The sequence below is a fragment of the Lytechinus variegatus genome, chromosome 6, assembly GCF_018143015.1.
Source record: "Lytechinus variegatus isolate NC3 chromosome 6, Lvar_3.0, whole genome shotgun sequence".
Taxonomy (NCBI): domain Eukaryota; kingdom Metazoa; phylum Echinodermata; class Echinoidea; order Temnopleuroida; family Toxopneustidae; genus Lytechinus; species Lytechinus variegatus.
In genome coordinates, this window is record NC_054745.1 from 2780785 (window position 1) to 2795917 (window position 15133).

Below are 15133 nucleotides of genomic sequence, written 5' to 3' on the forward strand. Positions count from 1 at the left end.
TTGAGGAAATGTCCAATGGGGGAAAAATGAACATTTATTTTAATTGAAGTTAATAGAATCTTCAACGGGGGATGAAATTGGCATACATCGTCATAGGGGGTAAGTACTTTGCTTACCGTTTCGAAGGGGGGGGGGGGTGTTACCTGTTTTTAAGGGGTGGGGTGGTAGTTGATTTCATACCAAGCATGCGAAGCGACTTGGAAAAAAATATAAAATGATGCATTTGACAGACTGTGTAACCTAGTATAGGTTTTCCCGTCCAATTTCGTCAAAATTTTAACTGATTTAATGATGTAATAGTTTAATTTGCAACTAATTTGAATGACCTATGAGATCAGCATTTAAATAGCCAAATACTTGATTTAATTGTGATGGCACGCGATCTCATTTAAACATTTATAAAGACCGATCAAATTAAAATAGCTGAGTAGTGTTTTCAAATTCGCACCGGTACCTCCCTTGCGAACGTTTAGGAATTCAAAAGCATTAATATGCAATCGCTTACAGGATATGGACAGTTTTTTTCGTTGTTATCAGCGCAGTAGAATATATGCACATAGTTTCTGCGCTATATAAATGAGTATATTATTATTATTATTATTATTATTATTGATTTTTACTTGATATGTGTAATATTGGAAATGGGTTTTACTCCTAAATTGGATGTCAAAAAGGGTGGACGAAATATTTCGAATTTGAGCGTCCTTTCATTAATTTAATTGCAACTCTGATGAAATTGGACAGGAAAACCTATATTAGCCTGATAATATTGTGTAAAATATGGGAAAAAGTACATTCAGGACTGCGATGCAAAATCAATCACAAATTTATCATAGTTTTGATGGTAAATCTGGACTTGTACCTGATTTTTTTTTCGAGAAAACGTATGTCATCTATGTATGTTCATGCAGTAATGATATTATTCGCATATACTTAATTTTATTTATAAAACAATAACTCAATTTCGCTCTCTATAACCCTTCTTCAGCCTCTCTCTCTTTCTCTCTCCCTATCTATAGTAGACTTGTTAACTGCAAAAAAGGGGCTTACCGCTGCATTTTTGAGTACAAATGCCCCACTTGGCACAAATGTTCCTTGAGTCAAAAGAAAAAGATTCATCCAAAGAGACACGCTGTATCTATGCAAATAAGCAAGTAATTTGCATAAATTTGCATATTATGTCGATATAGTAAAAACAAGTAATTCAGAATAAATATTTCAACAGAACTGCCCTAAAATATGAAATAAAGACTTAGGGTAAGACAGGGAAGAAAACTGTCATAAAATGATTGGGATATCCTTGTTTATTATTACCTAATTTACATAAATTATGCAAATTGTGATTTAAAACAGAGTATTCCTTCAAGAATCCTGAACTGTTTTTATAAATAACAGCAATTAATACAAGATGTCAACATTCTACATGAAAGAGAATATGTTAGCGAAAACATCGATATGCTTCATGACAGTATTAGTGTCTTAATTTGCTTAGAAAGAGGGCAAATATGTCAAAATGTATGACGTGATATTGCGCTAAAACGAGACCAAAACAACCTCTATGTCACAGTCACACTCACGAATCGGACAATAAAGCGATCAATGGTATGTCATTCGAGATAACACAATCTCAACACAATAGCTTCCATTGGCTTCTCGTATCGCTTTTGTTGGTGTGTCTGCCACACCGTAATCTGTGATACATACGGGCAAAATGCATTTCGGTATCGGTAAAACACTATTAATTTTGTTTTATTTGTTTCTAATTGGTTTCTCTTGGAAAATTTACAGGAGACATTGCTTTGCAGGTTACTGCTGAAATGAAGCTCTGGCACATGAATCATGACGAATGTACCCCACATCATTCCATATGTCTTTTGGAGACCCCGAAGTGGCAAAACTGCATCCCCCGCGGCATTCTCGGTACTTTACAAAACCAGTTTGACTTGTATTATCGACTTGGAAAAGACAGATGTATGAGACATCAGTGAACATGTTTCCTGAAGATAGTTTTTTTTATTATTTAAGACTATACGTCCACGGGAGCCCTCCGAATTTACTCCATCCTCTCTCTGTATTTCGACACTAAATAAAAAAATATCGTGTTTAAAAACCACCGGCAAGGCAAGTTGCGTTTTTGGTATAATAAAGCAACTTTTATATCTATATTTCATATTTATCTCTATTAATAATATTATTTATGTTATTATTATTATTATTATTGTTCTGCAGTTTGTAATAATGTTCTAGCACAGTAAAGGCTATAACCCAACAGGAGCATGCCTAGGATACCCTTTTCCCTTTTGGTTTTATGTATTCAAAAATAGTTTATTGTCTTTAGAACTCTTAAAAGATTACTTTTGTTTGTATCAGGGGCGGAAATTTCTCCCAAAAGGTAGGGGGGGACAAGGGTCTGGAAAATTTGACAAGCAAAAAAATAAAACGCTATTACAAAAAAAAAATTAATAAAAAAAAGGTCATCTCGTCCCAAACCGTACGTTTTATTCCCATTTTGAGTGATATATTTCTTAGCATCACCAAAGACCCACAAAAAGTAGGGGGACATTTGATATTGTGTCCCCCCTACTATTTTGAGTAGGGGGGACACGTCCCCCCTGTCCCCCCTGGGATTTCCGCCCATGGTTTGTATTGATATCTTGGAATAGATTGAGGAGAAAATACTCTACAATTGACATGTAGAAGAGCTGTAGTACATTGAAAAAAAGCCACACGTAAGCTCTAAAATACTCAAACCCCTTTATTGCTTCCACTCTATGTTAAATTTAAAGGGGTATCCAACCCAAATAAAAACTTGCTTTTATAAGGAAGGAAAAAATCAGACAAGTTTATAGGTGAAAGTTTGAACAATATTGGACAAACAACAAGAAAGTTATGAATTTTTAAAAGTTGTATATATTGGTAATCACTATAACCATGGAGACTTCAAATTGGCCGCATATGGGATGTCATAGTGATGTAAGGCAAGGACTACTCTTCCATGTACTCCAATACATATTATGGCTAAAATGTCATTTTTCCCCAAAGTTTTATTTCAAATTTATTTTTCTTTCATGAGGACATAAAACAATATACTATCTGGGTCATATTTAGATTACTGCCCCAGGGGAATGAGTACTTAGGAGAAAACGACAAATCCCTGATAATAAAGTACATGGCCTATGAGAAAGTTGTCCTTGCCCCTTGTCATAATTTACTTACCCAGTTGCCAATTTGAAATCTACATAGTATTAGTGATCTCAATTTTAAAGAAGCTATTACTTTCTTATTGCTTGTCCGATTTCTTTCAAACTTTCACCATTCTGTTTAATTTATTTTTCTCCTTCCCAACACAACATTTTATGGCCAAGGCTGGATTCCCCTTTAAATATTTTCAGAGCCCATTCGGGAGAAAGATACATTTCTACTACACACAGTAAAGCCTCTTTACTTTCTCCTCTTGAAAAAAACAAACATAGAAGGCATTGTTTTATATCTCATAAAATAAGTTCGTGTACATGACGGTGGCCTGTCAAAGTTGCCCAACCCTTTATTTTGTTTTGACAATTTAGAATATCGTCTAAATGAAGCCCTCATCTGGAAAAGGGCACTTATTAAAGGCAGCATCTACATTACGTAGAGGAGGCCCTGGTACTTGGAAGCGGGGGCTGAAGCACAACGCAAGATTTTCCGGACGAGGGGGCGGGAGGGGGGGTGCTGCGTGTGTTATTCTCGATAGATAGCACCCCCTGGAATTCCGGCAGATGTGACAAAACGAAAAAAAAAGGAACGTTACCCAAAAAAATTCATTTTGTAGTGCAATCCTTTTTGTTTATTTCCTGTAAAATTTATTGATGTAAATTTGAAAAACGAAAAAGGTTCAATGTATAATTTTGGTCCCAAGAAATCAAACAAGCTTCAGCCCCCTCTTCCAAGTGCCAAGGCCTCCTCTATATAATGTAGATGCTGTCTTTAATAAGTGCCCTTTTCCAGATGAGGGCTTCATTTAGACGATATTCTAAATATATATTGTCAAAACAAAATAAACGGTTTTTGGCAACTTCGACAGGCCACCGTCACGTACACGAACTTATATTATGAGAAATAAAACAATGCCTTCTATGTTTTTTTTTTCAAGAGGAGAACGCAAAGAGGCTTTACTGTGTGTAGTAGAAACAGTGGCGTAACTACGGGGGGGCATGGGGGGCACGTGCCCCCCAATCGGCTGCCCCCCCCCAAAAAAAAAGGGGGAAAGGGCGAAAAAGCGGGAGAAAGGAAGAGAAACGTAGTGGGGAAAGAAGAAATTATGTTCATTATAAATGTTATATTATAATTATGTTATATTACATAATCCTGAAGTACTAAAACCTTCTGTTTTCAAATCAACACTGTACACCAAATACATTACCTCGCAATTCGAGTCATAATTTTTTCATGTAGTGACATTTGCTTTTTTTTATGACTACTTAAATTGATTGCCCTATTTAAGGTCTAATATAAAACATTTCCTGTCCTTGCTAACGTTCACATTAGTTGTTTGGTGAGATGTCTACTCTTCAATGAATTTCTAAAATCAGTCCTTAAAATGTCTAGTCTTCTGATCTCAATATCAAAAATTTTCAGCTCGCGCTTCGCGCTCGCATCATTTGGTTAATGAAATACGTACAGTCTTAGTGAATTCCTGCAAACAAACAAGACTTAGAATGCCTCTCTTTAGGTCTGAATTTCCGAAATTTTCAGCTCGCGCTTTGCGCTCGCAGTATTTGATTAGTGAGATGCGCATGATAATAATGATTACCATGTCTCCAAAAATGCTTAATGTGTTTAAATGTAATTCTAACAAAATCAGCAAAGGTTGGTACTAGCATTAGATTAGATCTTAATGGATTCCTAAAATATATTCCCCATTTTGGGTCAATATATACAAAAATTTCAGCTCGCGCTTCGCATTGTAAAGCGAGGCAGGTACATATCATGATTACAAAAAAAATGCTTATAATGTCCCTTTTTAGGTCTGAATATCAAAAAATTTTAGCTCGCGCTTCGCGTATGCATTATTCAATCAGTGAGATACATATCCGTTTAATAGCACTGCATGTCTTTAAAATGTTTCTATTAGGTCAGTATACCTAAAAACTTAGCTCGCTTCGCGCGCTCCCTAAGTGACTCGATTTTTTTTGCTGGTGCCCCCCAATGCCGTGGCCCACGGTACGCCACTGAGTAGAAATGTATCTTTCTTCCGATTGGGCTCTCAAAATATTTAAATTCAACATAGAGTGGAATCAATAAAGGGCAGTGTGGCTGTTCTTCAATTTACCACAACTCCTCTACATGTCAGTTGAAGAGTTTTTTCTCCTCAATCTATTCCAAGGTATCAATACAAACAAAAGTAATCTTTTAAGAGTTCTAAAGACAATAAACTATTTTTTAATACATAAAACCAAAAAGGGAAAGGGTATCCTAGGCATGCTCCTGTTGGGTTATAGCCTTTACTGTGCTAGAGCACTATTACAAACGGCCGAACAATAGCCTTTACTGTGCTAGAGAACTATTACAAACGGCCGAACAATAATAGTAGTAATAACAATAATAATATTAATAATAATTATAATAACAATAATAATGTTAATAATAATTATGATAATATCAATAATGATGAACGTAAATATAAAGATATAGATATAAAAGTTGCTTTATTATAACCAAAAAAAAACGCAATTTGCCTTGCCGATGGCTTTAAAACAAGATATTTTTTGTATTTAAAGTCGAAATACGGAGAGGGGATGGGGTAAATTCGAAAGGCTCCCGTTGGCTTAAATAAACAAAAATATTTTTTTTTTCAGGAATCATGTTGTCTGATGTCTCATACATCTGTGTTTTCCAAGTAGATAATACAAGTCAAACTGGTTGTGTAAAGTAGCGGGAATGCCGGGGAGATGCAGTCTTGCCACTTTGGGGTCTCCAAAAGATATATATTTTAACAAAGTTAAAATAAGGATTGAGGTAGGATACATTCGTCATGATTCATGTGCCAGAGCTTCATTTAAGCAGTAACCTGCAAAGCAATGTCTGCTGTAAATTTTCCAAGGGAAACAAATAAAACAAAATTAATAGTGTTTTACCGATACCGAAATGCATTTTGCCCGTATGTATCACAGATTACGATGTGGCAGACACACCAACAAAAGCGATACGGGAAGCCGATGGAAGCTATTGTGTTGAGATTGTGTTATCTCGAATGACATACCATTGATCGCTTTATTGTCCGATTCGTGAGTGTGACTGTGACATAGAGGTTGTTTTGGTCTCGTTTTAGCGCAATATCACGTCATACATTTTTACATATTTGCCCTCTTTCTAAGCAAATTAAGACACTAATACTGTCATGAAGCATATCGATGTTTTCGCTAATATATTCTCTTTCATTTAGAATGTTGACATTTCGTATTAATTGCCGTTATTTATAAAACATTTCAGGATTCTTGAAAAAATACTCTTTTTTAAATTATAATTTGCATAATTTATGTAAATTAGGTAATAATAAACAAAGATAGCCCAATTATTTTATGACAGTTTTCTTCCCTGTCTTACCCTAAGTCTTTATATCCAATTTTAGGGCAGTTCTGGTGAAATATTTATTCTGAATTACTTGTTTTTCCTATATCGACATAATATGCAAATTTATGCAAATTACTTGCTTATTTGCATAGATACAGCGTGTCTCTTTGGATGAATCTTTTTCTTTTGACTCAAGGAACATCTGTGCCAAGTTGGACATTTGTACTCAAAAATGCAGCGTTCAACCTCTTAACAAGTCTACTACTCTATCTATCCCTATATTTCTCTCATTTCATTTACGGTGTTTTGCATGGTTGTATACATAACACAAGTCCTCGATATTAAAAAGTAAGGCAAACGAATATGTGTCATACATAATACCAAATCCGGGGGGTGGGAAGCTTCCATGCGCGACCATGGGGTCTCAAAAAGCACCCTTAACAAGTATTTTCCATATTTTGACAATGCACCCCTTAACAAGTATTAGCGTGTGAAACCCTACCCTTATTAACAAGTAAACAAAACGATACTCTTAACAAGTATTCCCTGAAATTCAAGTACAACGATATGTGTATTACCTTTACCTATATCATTGGGGTTAGTTTAGCCCCATCTCCCACATTTCGCGCAAATCATACTCTAAACACGTAGTATTGACTCTTGGGGCAAAAAGTACTTCCTTTATAAAACACTTTGGGTCTTGATTTTTAACACCCTCGCAAATTTGACCCTAAACACGTAGCTATCCTAGCTAAAATAGATACACTCTCATTATTTCACTGTTTTTACACCCCTATTGCCTTGATTGCGTTGCGTAAATAAAGTCCCCTATCTTGAACAAGACATCTTTTTTACGTGTTTTTTTTGTCGCGCATGGTGCCCCCGTACCAAATGCATTTCTATTAAAAGGACCACCTTCCTCCTACCCCCCCCCATCTTATATCTCTCGCGTTTACCCCTTCCACACCCACGCACATACTCTGACACACACACAGGGTATAATTATACCCAAATAGCACATAATCACAGACATCTGCAAGTGATCTTCAACTTATTACTTTTTAAACATTTTAGACCCGGTCCAAACCAATACAAGATTCCACTTTACATGTGATCAATAATGAAAATACCTCTTTCCTCATGTAAAAGAAAAACTAATAATAATAATAATCTAAAACTAAATAAAGTTAAAGATTCAGGTGAATTCTTTTATTCCGTCACAACCATTGAACCACATCTCTGTCAAATAACCAAATTAAATGCAGTTAGTGTATTACAGAGTGGAATGTAATGAGAGGGAGCGCAATGATATGAAGGTATGAAAAGTGGTGTTTCATAAAGCAGTTCGTAAGTTAAGAGTGACTTTAAGGACGACTGGTGATCAATTCCTGTGGTAAATTGTATATACCAACACGTTCATTGGCGATGGTTTAGCGCGTATAAAGAAAGGATCACCAGTCGTTCTCAAAGTCGCTCTTAACTTCGAAAAGCTTTGTAAAACGGCCCCCTGGACCTGGACTTTTCGTACATTCATACGAGGTTTTCCCCCTTTATTTAAGGCATTTTTAGATGATTTCAGAATTTCATTTATACACAAGAAGAGTCACTGTATAAGGACAATTTGCTATATCTAACTCAATTGGACCGTTTTTATATTCAGATCAGTGGCGGACCGTGACCCGGAGGAGACAAAGCATGGGGGTACAGCATTGTTCACAAACAATGCAGTGCCCCCCCCCCCAATGCTTTGTCTCCTCCGGGTCACGGTCCGCTACTGATTCAGATACTAAATTTCCTATAGCGGGTCTCATCCACGGAGAATAGAATATTATGCTTACAGTTATTCCGTCATACATTCAAACAGTATATATACGAACTATAAACCAAACTGCTTTCAATAATTGAGTTCAAAGGTTTTGGTAATCTTTTGTTATCAGTCAATGTGAAACTCGATCTATTGTGTATCATAAAGCTGTTTTTGAGTTACGACAAATGCCTAATTTACACAGACTGGTGAACCTTTTTGGGGTTAACGGGTCACTATGCAGCTGCTGACTTTATCAGATTAGAACATGTGCCAGTCTTGAGTAAAGCCTTTCGTAACTTGGGAACAATTCTGTGAAAAAACCCTGCCAAATCAAGCATGTCTCCTTTTTGTTATTAGTATTTTCGCTTGTTAGTTACCGTTCCAGCGGGTGCCGGTACATTAGTATCAACATAATAGAACAGTCTGTGTTGACACGCAATAAATATCTTCAACATAATAGAACGGTGTGGGTTGACACGCAATGACATATTTTCAATATATCAGGTGAATTATGGCATTGCTGTTGTATTATTTCATGATATGACTTGTCGGACGTTTTATCCGACAAGTCCTGTGTTATCCGACAGTTACTATAGTAACAGTTCTACTCATCCAATCAGAATCCAGGAAAGTTGTCAGATCTGACAACTTGTCGGATGAAAATATTAATGAAACGCCCCCCCCCCCCTGGTCTTCTTTATTTGAATAAAAATATACACATATATATGTACACAAACAAAAGTTATTTGGTATTAGATTCCATATGATCATATTCATATACGAATTTTCCTTTCGTTTACCTTTCTCATTACATCTTTTTTTCCACAACATATATGAACATAATTTTCAAATCATAAAACTTCATCTTTTTCATTGTAACTAATGTTATATTGTAACATTTGTAAATATAATATAATGCATAATTCAAAATTGAATTAATTTCTTTTCCTTTTTCTTTTCTTAGACCGTAAATAATATGTTGAGGCTTCAAACGAAAATGTTGAATTAAACATTTTCTTATGAGTGCTTTAACGTATTTCCAAAACTTATCAACCTCTATACACAACCAAAACAAATGTGATAAATCACTCAACTTATTGCACTCACGACAAATATCTGTGTTTCTGAAATTCCATTTTAAGTTACAGAGAGTAGGTAATAAATCATACATAAAATTGAAATGAAATCGGCTATGGCATTGTCTTGAATACTTTTGAGTTTCAGTGTCCATGTAAACAACCAAGAATTCTTATTTTCTTCATCTAAAATTTATCTTCAAATTAATTCGGCCCTTGATCTTTCAACATTTAATTGCAACATCTCTTAATAAATTTGTTTTACTCTAGAGTTACAATTAAGTAATGTATTTACAGATGGCATGTATGACTCGTCATTCATGATTGAATTTTAAATTTTCTAAAAAGGCAAGGTTATTTTCTTTTAGTTGTTCTCTCCACATTTTCGGTATTGACATTATACAAATTGCATATATATTCTGACAACAATTGTCCATCAAGATTGACTAACTTTTCTTTTACCTTATTTACAGTAAGAATACCAGATCACCAATGAACAAAATATTTGACCGTATCCAGTTCCTAAATAATAACATTCTTCCGTTATGTCTGATATTGTTGTTAAACCATAACAATTCTTTGCAAATCTCTGCGCTTGAGATTATTTTTTTCTTTTCCTTAAGCAGTTTTTCTATTTTAAAAGTAAAAACAGACATATAATATTTCACGATAAAACCTTGGAATCGTTTTCAATGACAGGAAATATTCTGGATCACACATACAATTTCTCAAAATAAAGCTTCCACCTAATTTATCAAACCAATAATCAAACATCTATTTCCATTTTGATTTAGTATCATCGAAATATTTGAAAAGCCATCTTAACTTAAAAATGTTTTACTGTATACATAGATGTAGCATATTTATTCCACAATTTGACAAAATCACTAATTACCATAGTTCTTTTTACTTTGTGAATTTTGGATCCCCAAAGAAAGTTCATCATTAATTTGTCTATTTTTAACTAGGTCGTTAGGACAAAAAATAATTTGAGCAGTGTATGAAAATTTAGACAATATTAATAGTTTTAAGACAATTATCTTACCTTTATATGTAAGATTTTGTTGTTTGCAAATGTTAAAAGCAATCTTTCTACTTTATCAATTTTGTCCTTTGATTAAGTTCGCAGCTCATAGATTCATGTCTGGTAAAAAATATACCAAAGGCTTTAACACAATTCTCATCCCATGGAATATTACTTATCATTTCTAAAGGTTTGTCTTTCCCCAACCACATAACTTGTGTTTTTTTCTTGTTTAAGATAACACCTGAAAGTTTTCCAAAATCTATTACATGCTGTATGGCCTTATTTCCTGAATACTTATTTTGCATAAAAAGTGTCTGGTTGTCAGCTAGCTGACATAACTTTATTTCTTTAGATTTTTCTCCAACACAAATTCCTTTTATATCCTTATTACTTCTGATTTTGTTTCTGACAAACTCACCAGCTAATTTCAAATTATTTGGCCCGAATTCACGAAAAACCTAGCTCCTGGTTTTTGGTGGTTTAAACCCCCTCCTGGTTTAAACCCCGAGCTGGGTTTTTCATTTACGTTTCACGAAAGAGGTTTAAACCCCGAGGGGGTTTAAATGCGTCATAAAACGTCATGAAACGTCATATTTTTTAGTCTGCTCTTAGATGTGGTTTAAACCATGGTTTAATTTTACGAGCATGCGCACTTGAGGAGTTTGTGAAAAATCCGTGAAGCGAAGAAAATTTTTCTTGCGGTCCTGGACCTGACAAGTGGTCTTCTTGATTAGAAGTTCGTAAGTATTCTTCTTTGAATTCGTAAAAAGAATTCCCGCTTTCCTTCTCTGGAATATATTGATACGTTTTAAGCAGTTATATGAAATTGGTAGTGTTGTTTTTCATGATTGCGAACGAGGTTTTGGTATTGACAAGTCCAGACGATGCACTTTATCGTCGCGTGTGTATTGCCTCAGTCCCATCCGTGCATTTAAGTGTTGGGATATTTTGTCGCTGTGTTGTTGAACGAATTGAAGGTGCTCAGCCGCGGGCCGGGCTTAATTGTTTTATGAGCTTCACGAGGATATTTATATTATTATGCCATCTATATCTTAATTTGTCAATGTCAAGATGAAAATAAAATATCTAAATCTATATATTTTTTGTACTATTTGGTGCATTTTAAGAGGAGAAACTCAGAGTCAGAAAGAATTTTTTTTTCAATTTGATTTTGAATTTGCCTTGACTAAACTTCGTAGGCCTACTAAAAAGCCTAAATTGCATTTCAAATTCAAAATATACATTTGTAGATCGAGATCTACCTTTTTGCTTTCAGCACAGGCCAATTTTTGAGGCTGTAGGAATATTAAAGAGTTGATTTCTCAAAATTTGGTCTAACTCTAAACTAAAGTCTTCACTTGCAAATAGAGAAAATAGAGCCCCACAAAAAAAAACAGATTTAAGTTACAGTGTAAGTCGTTAGGCCTAGGCCTAATTTTGAAAGCATATTCCAGTTTCAAACAAATTATTACAATGTTTTTTTTATTTATTCATCATTCACAGTGTTTACTGTGAGATTTGCATTTAAAACGTGATAAACCAATTAATATTTTTTTTTTAATGAAATTTTTTTATTTTTTTATTTGACCATTGTTTCGCAGAATTACATCGGCATCATGTAGGTCTACCATACAGTGTACCATACAGTGTAGGTCTCTATGGATTATCTCCATCTTCTTCACAGCTTTAAATTACTAAGAGGTATGATTATTAATTTGATTTACATTGTTTTGATTTGTTTAAAAGTATTATTGAAATGATTTAAGATATCGAACATGAAATATTTAGACTGAAGAAATGAAATGGCTTGAATGTAGTTTTTGTTAATCTCAGGAAGTAAATTAAGATTGCAGTAATTATGTTGGCAGATCAAATCTACATGCACATGTACAGTTTGGAATGATTATAAAGATCACAAATTAAAAGAATTAAAAATAATATTCAACTCTTCTGCATACAGCTACCTTTCCCAAGACATTGTGGGCTACATGATGCTAAAAATCCATCGAAATCGTACAAGGATGGGCCATCTCGAGATCAGTATCGACTGTCAAAAGAAACCGTCACCAATATGCTGGAAGCCGAAATGAAGAGGGACACACAGCTCAGAGGATAGATCAACTTCCTGTTTATTTGCAGGTGTTGACAACTCTCCATTTTTATGCAGTGGGTAAGTAATTTAATTTTTCATAAACGATTATTGAATGTTTCTTGGCACTGTTAAATCTAAATGACTGAGATTGTTTCTATAATTTTAGGACTCCAGATAAAGCTGATGACATGACAATATCTAGAAATCAGAGAAGGAGCACATAAATAAGAGTATCATTTCAGCAACAGTCAAGTACCTATGAATTGCATAATTTAAAAATTCCAAAACTACCACAGCAGGAGTGAGGCTCTGCTTTTACAACTGTTATGTCAGGTTAGAGTTATAAATTTTGCCATTAACCCGTGGTAGAGCTTCATGAGGTTCACCAAACTTGTACACAAAATTTTGAAATTTTGAATATAAAATTATGCTAATTTATGCAAAATTTATTCATGCTAATTTATGCAAAGTTCATAATCACAAAAAATGCTTCTGTATTTGTAGACCAATTTGGATTTTTTTTTCATCCGTCTGGTAGAGCTACATGTACATTAGGGTCCCCAAATTTCCACTCAGACTTTTGAAATTTTGACTAGAAAATTATTTATGTTAATTCATGCAAAATTTATTCATATTTCACAAAAAATACTTCTATGTCACTTCTCTATTAATTTCAATTCTGTTTCCTCAATTTCTGTCACAAATATAATTCACTAGTGACGACTTGGCTGAAATTAAAAATTGACGGTACATTGTTTGGGTACTGTACAACCCAATTATTTTTTTTTACCTTTAATCAAAAGATGTGCAAAACTTCAAGGTAAAAAGTCATTAAAGCATTGGGCAAAAAATTATTCAATAGTTGTTTTTGAAGTCAGCACTGCTGCTATATTGAATCGCATAATGATGGAGAGACTGCCAAAGGCGTTCCACTTGTTAAAATATATTGGAGAAAATTGTATGATATTTGTACAAGATGAATATTCATTGTTTAACATCTGTATGTGCTTCAATGAAATGTTTTAAATTACCTCAAAACAATCACCTCACCTATCAACCATATGGTTTGTTTTTATTTTACAGGATCATTTTAAAAGATGCATGGTGATGAGGCAGCAATATCGCAGTCATCAATGTGTCAGAAGCTAAAGCAAGAAGGAAGAGGCAATACATGAAGATTCCTACAAGAGAAGAAGTTGAAGCAACTCGGAGACAGTTCTATCTAACTCAGCCATTCTCAATTACTTTTTTGGAAGCGCCACATTTCTTGTTGAGAATCTGTAATGCTCCACTATCCATTACGCAAACCAGCAATGTATCAGCGGAGGGGGGGCAGAGGCCCCTGGTGGGGATCGAGGGGGCAGAGCCCCCAGAAGTTTTGGAATATGAGGCCTTTTAAATTGCCCAGAGGGGCTCTAATTAATATCAACAGAAGAAATACAAATGCCATAAAACTACACAATATTAAAAGAAAAATGGCCAGTGACTTTTTTACAACATACCAATGATACCACTAGTTCAGACTGTTCTGCACCAGATCTATTGGCTGAAGCAAGTGGCGTAATGAGTAAAAAAAAAATAGGGGGCTAGATATGGCAGCTGAAGCAAAAATATTGAACTTTTCAATACAAAAATCTATATTTTGACATATTATTAAGATAATAATACAATATTTTCCTTTCCTTTTCTCCTTTTGTTTTCTTGGCCGTGAAACGCTTGGGGGCCCCCATCTGTACGCCAGTGGCTAAAGTTATACGTTCCCCGATTTTGCAAGGGCTGAAAATTAGGCGTTGCACCGCACTAGCGCCCCAAACCGCCCCTCTCTACAACTCACGTGCAGTATCCTGGGGCAGTATCATTATTTCAGTTCGTGTTAGGCAAGAGTGCATGCAGGCAATCTCGGAAGGCAATACATCTGAGCATACATGTATTTCACTTTTACAACATCGGATTTTAATTGGCTCCGGAAACAAAGTTTCTGCTTTTTATGTCTCAAATTCATAATCTTTTATGATCAGGATGCTCTTTGAATATCACATTATTTGATGTTTAACTCTTAAAACAAAAAGGATACTCTGGAAATGCAAAATATCTCGCCGTTGAAATAGAAATCCTACAAACGGGGTTTTCAAATCACTTGTGTGGCACATAAACTTTTTACAGCATAGAATAAATAAAAGAACAGCATCGATCCTCTATAATAGAGGTTATCGAGTGCTAAATTGGACAAAATTTGCGAAATCAGTTAAGTGTCAAGTAAAGAGTTTTTGTTTTCTCTTTGTATTAAAATGATCACCAAATCCTTATTTCCAGGTTACTGGTAGATACATTTTTATCTCCCTAATTTTTCTTTATTTTTACTTTTTTATAACGGCTTCCAAGCGCCACTCCGCAAGGCTCGGTGCGCCACAAGTGGCGCGCGCGCCACCATTTGAGAATCCCTGGTCTAACTGTTAGATTTCCAGGAGTGAAAGGTGCGATTGATGGGACACATGTCTACATCAAGAGCCGGGGGGGGGGGGGGGATTGGGCCATATGCTTATATACCCCTTCCAACTTCATGTGGAGAGGAATGCCTA

General features: G+C 35.0%; 1 long non-coding RNA gene across 1 annotated transcript; it reads left to right on the plus strand.

The window, feature by feature from the left end:
• Window positions 1-12079: 12079 nt before the first annotated feature.
• LOC121416445 lies at window positions 12080-13776 on the plus strand. Its single transcript, XR_005970173.1, has 3 exons — window positions 12080-12163; window positions 12423-12632; window positions 13638-13776. It is a non-coding gene; the product is annotated as an uncharacterized LOC121416445 (long non-coding RNA).
• The last annotated feature ends 1357 nt before the right edge of the window (window positions 13777-15133 follow it).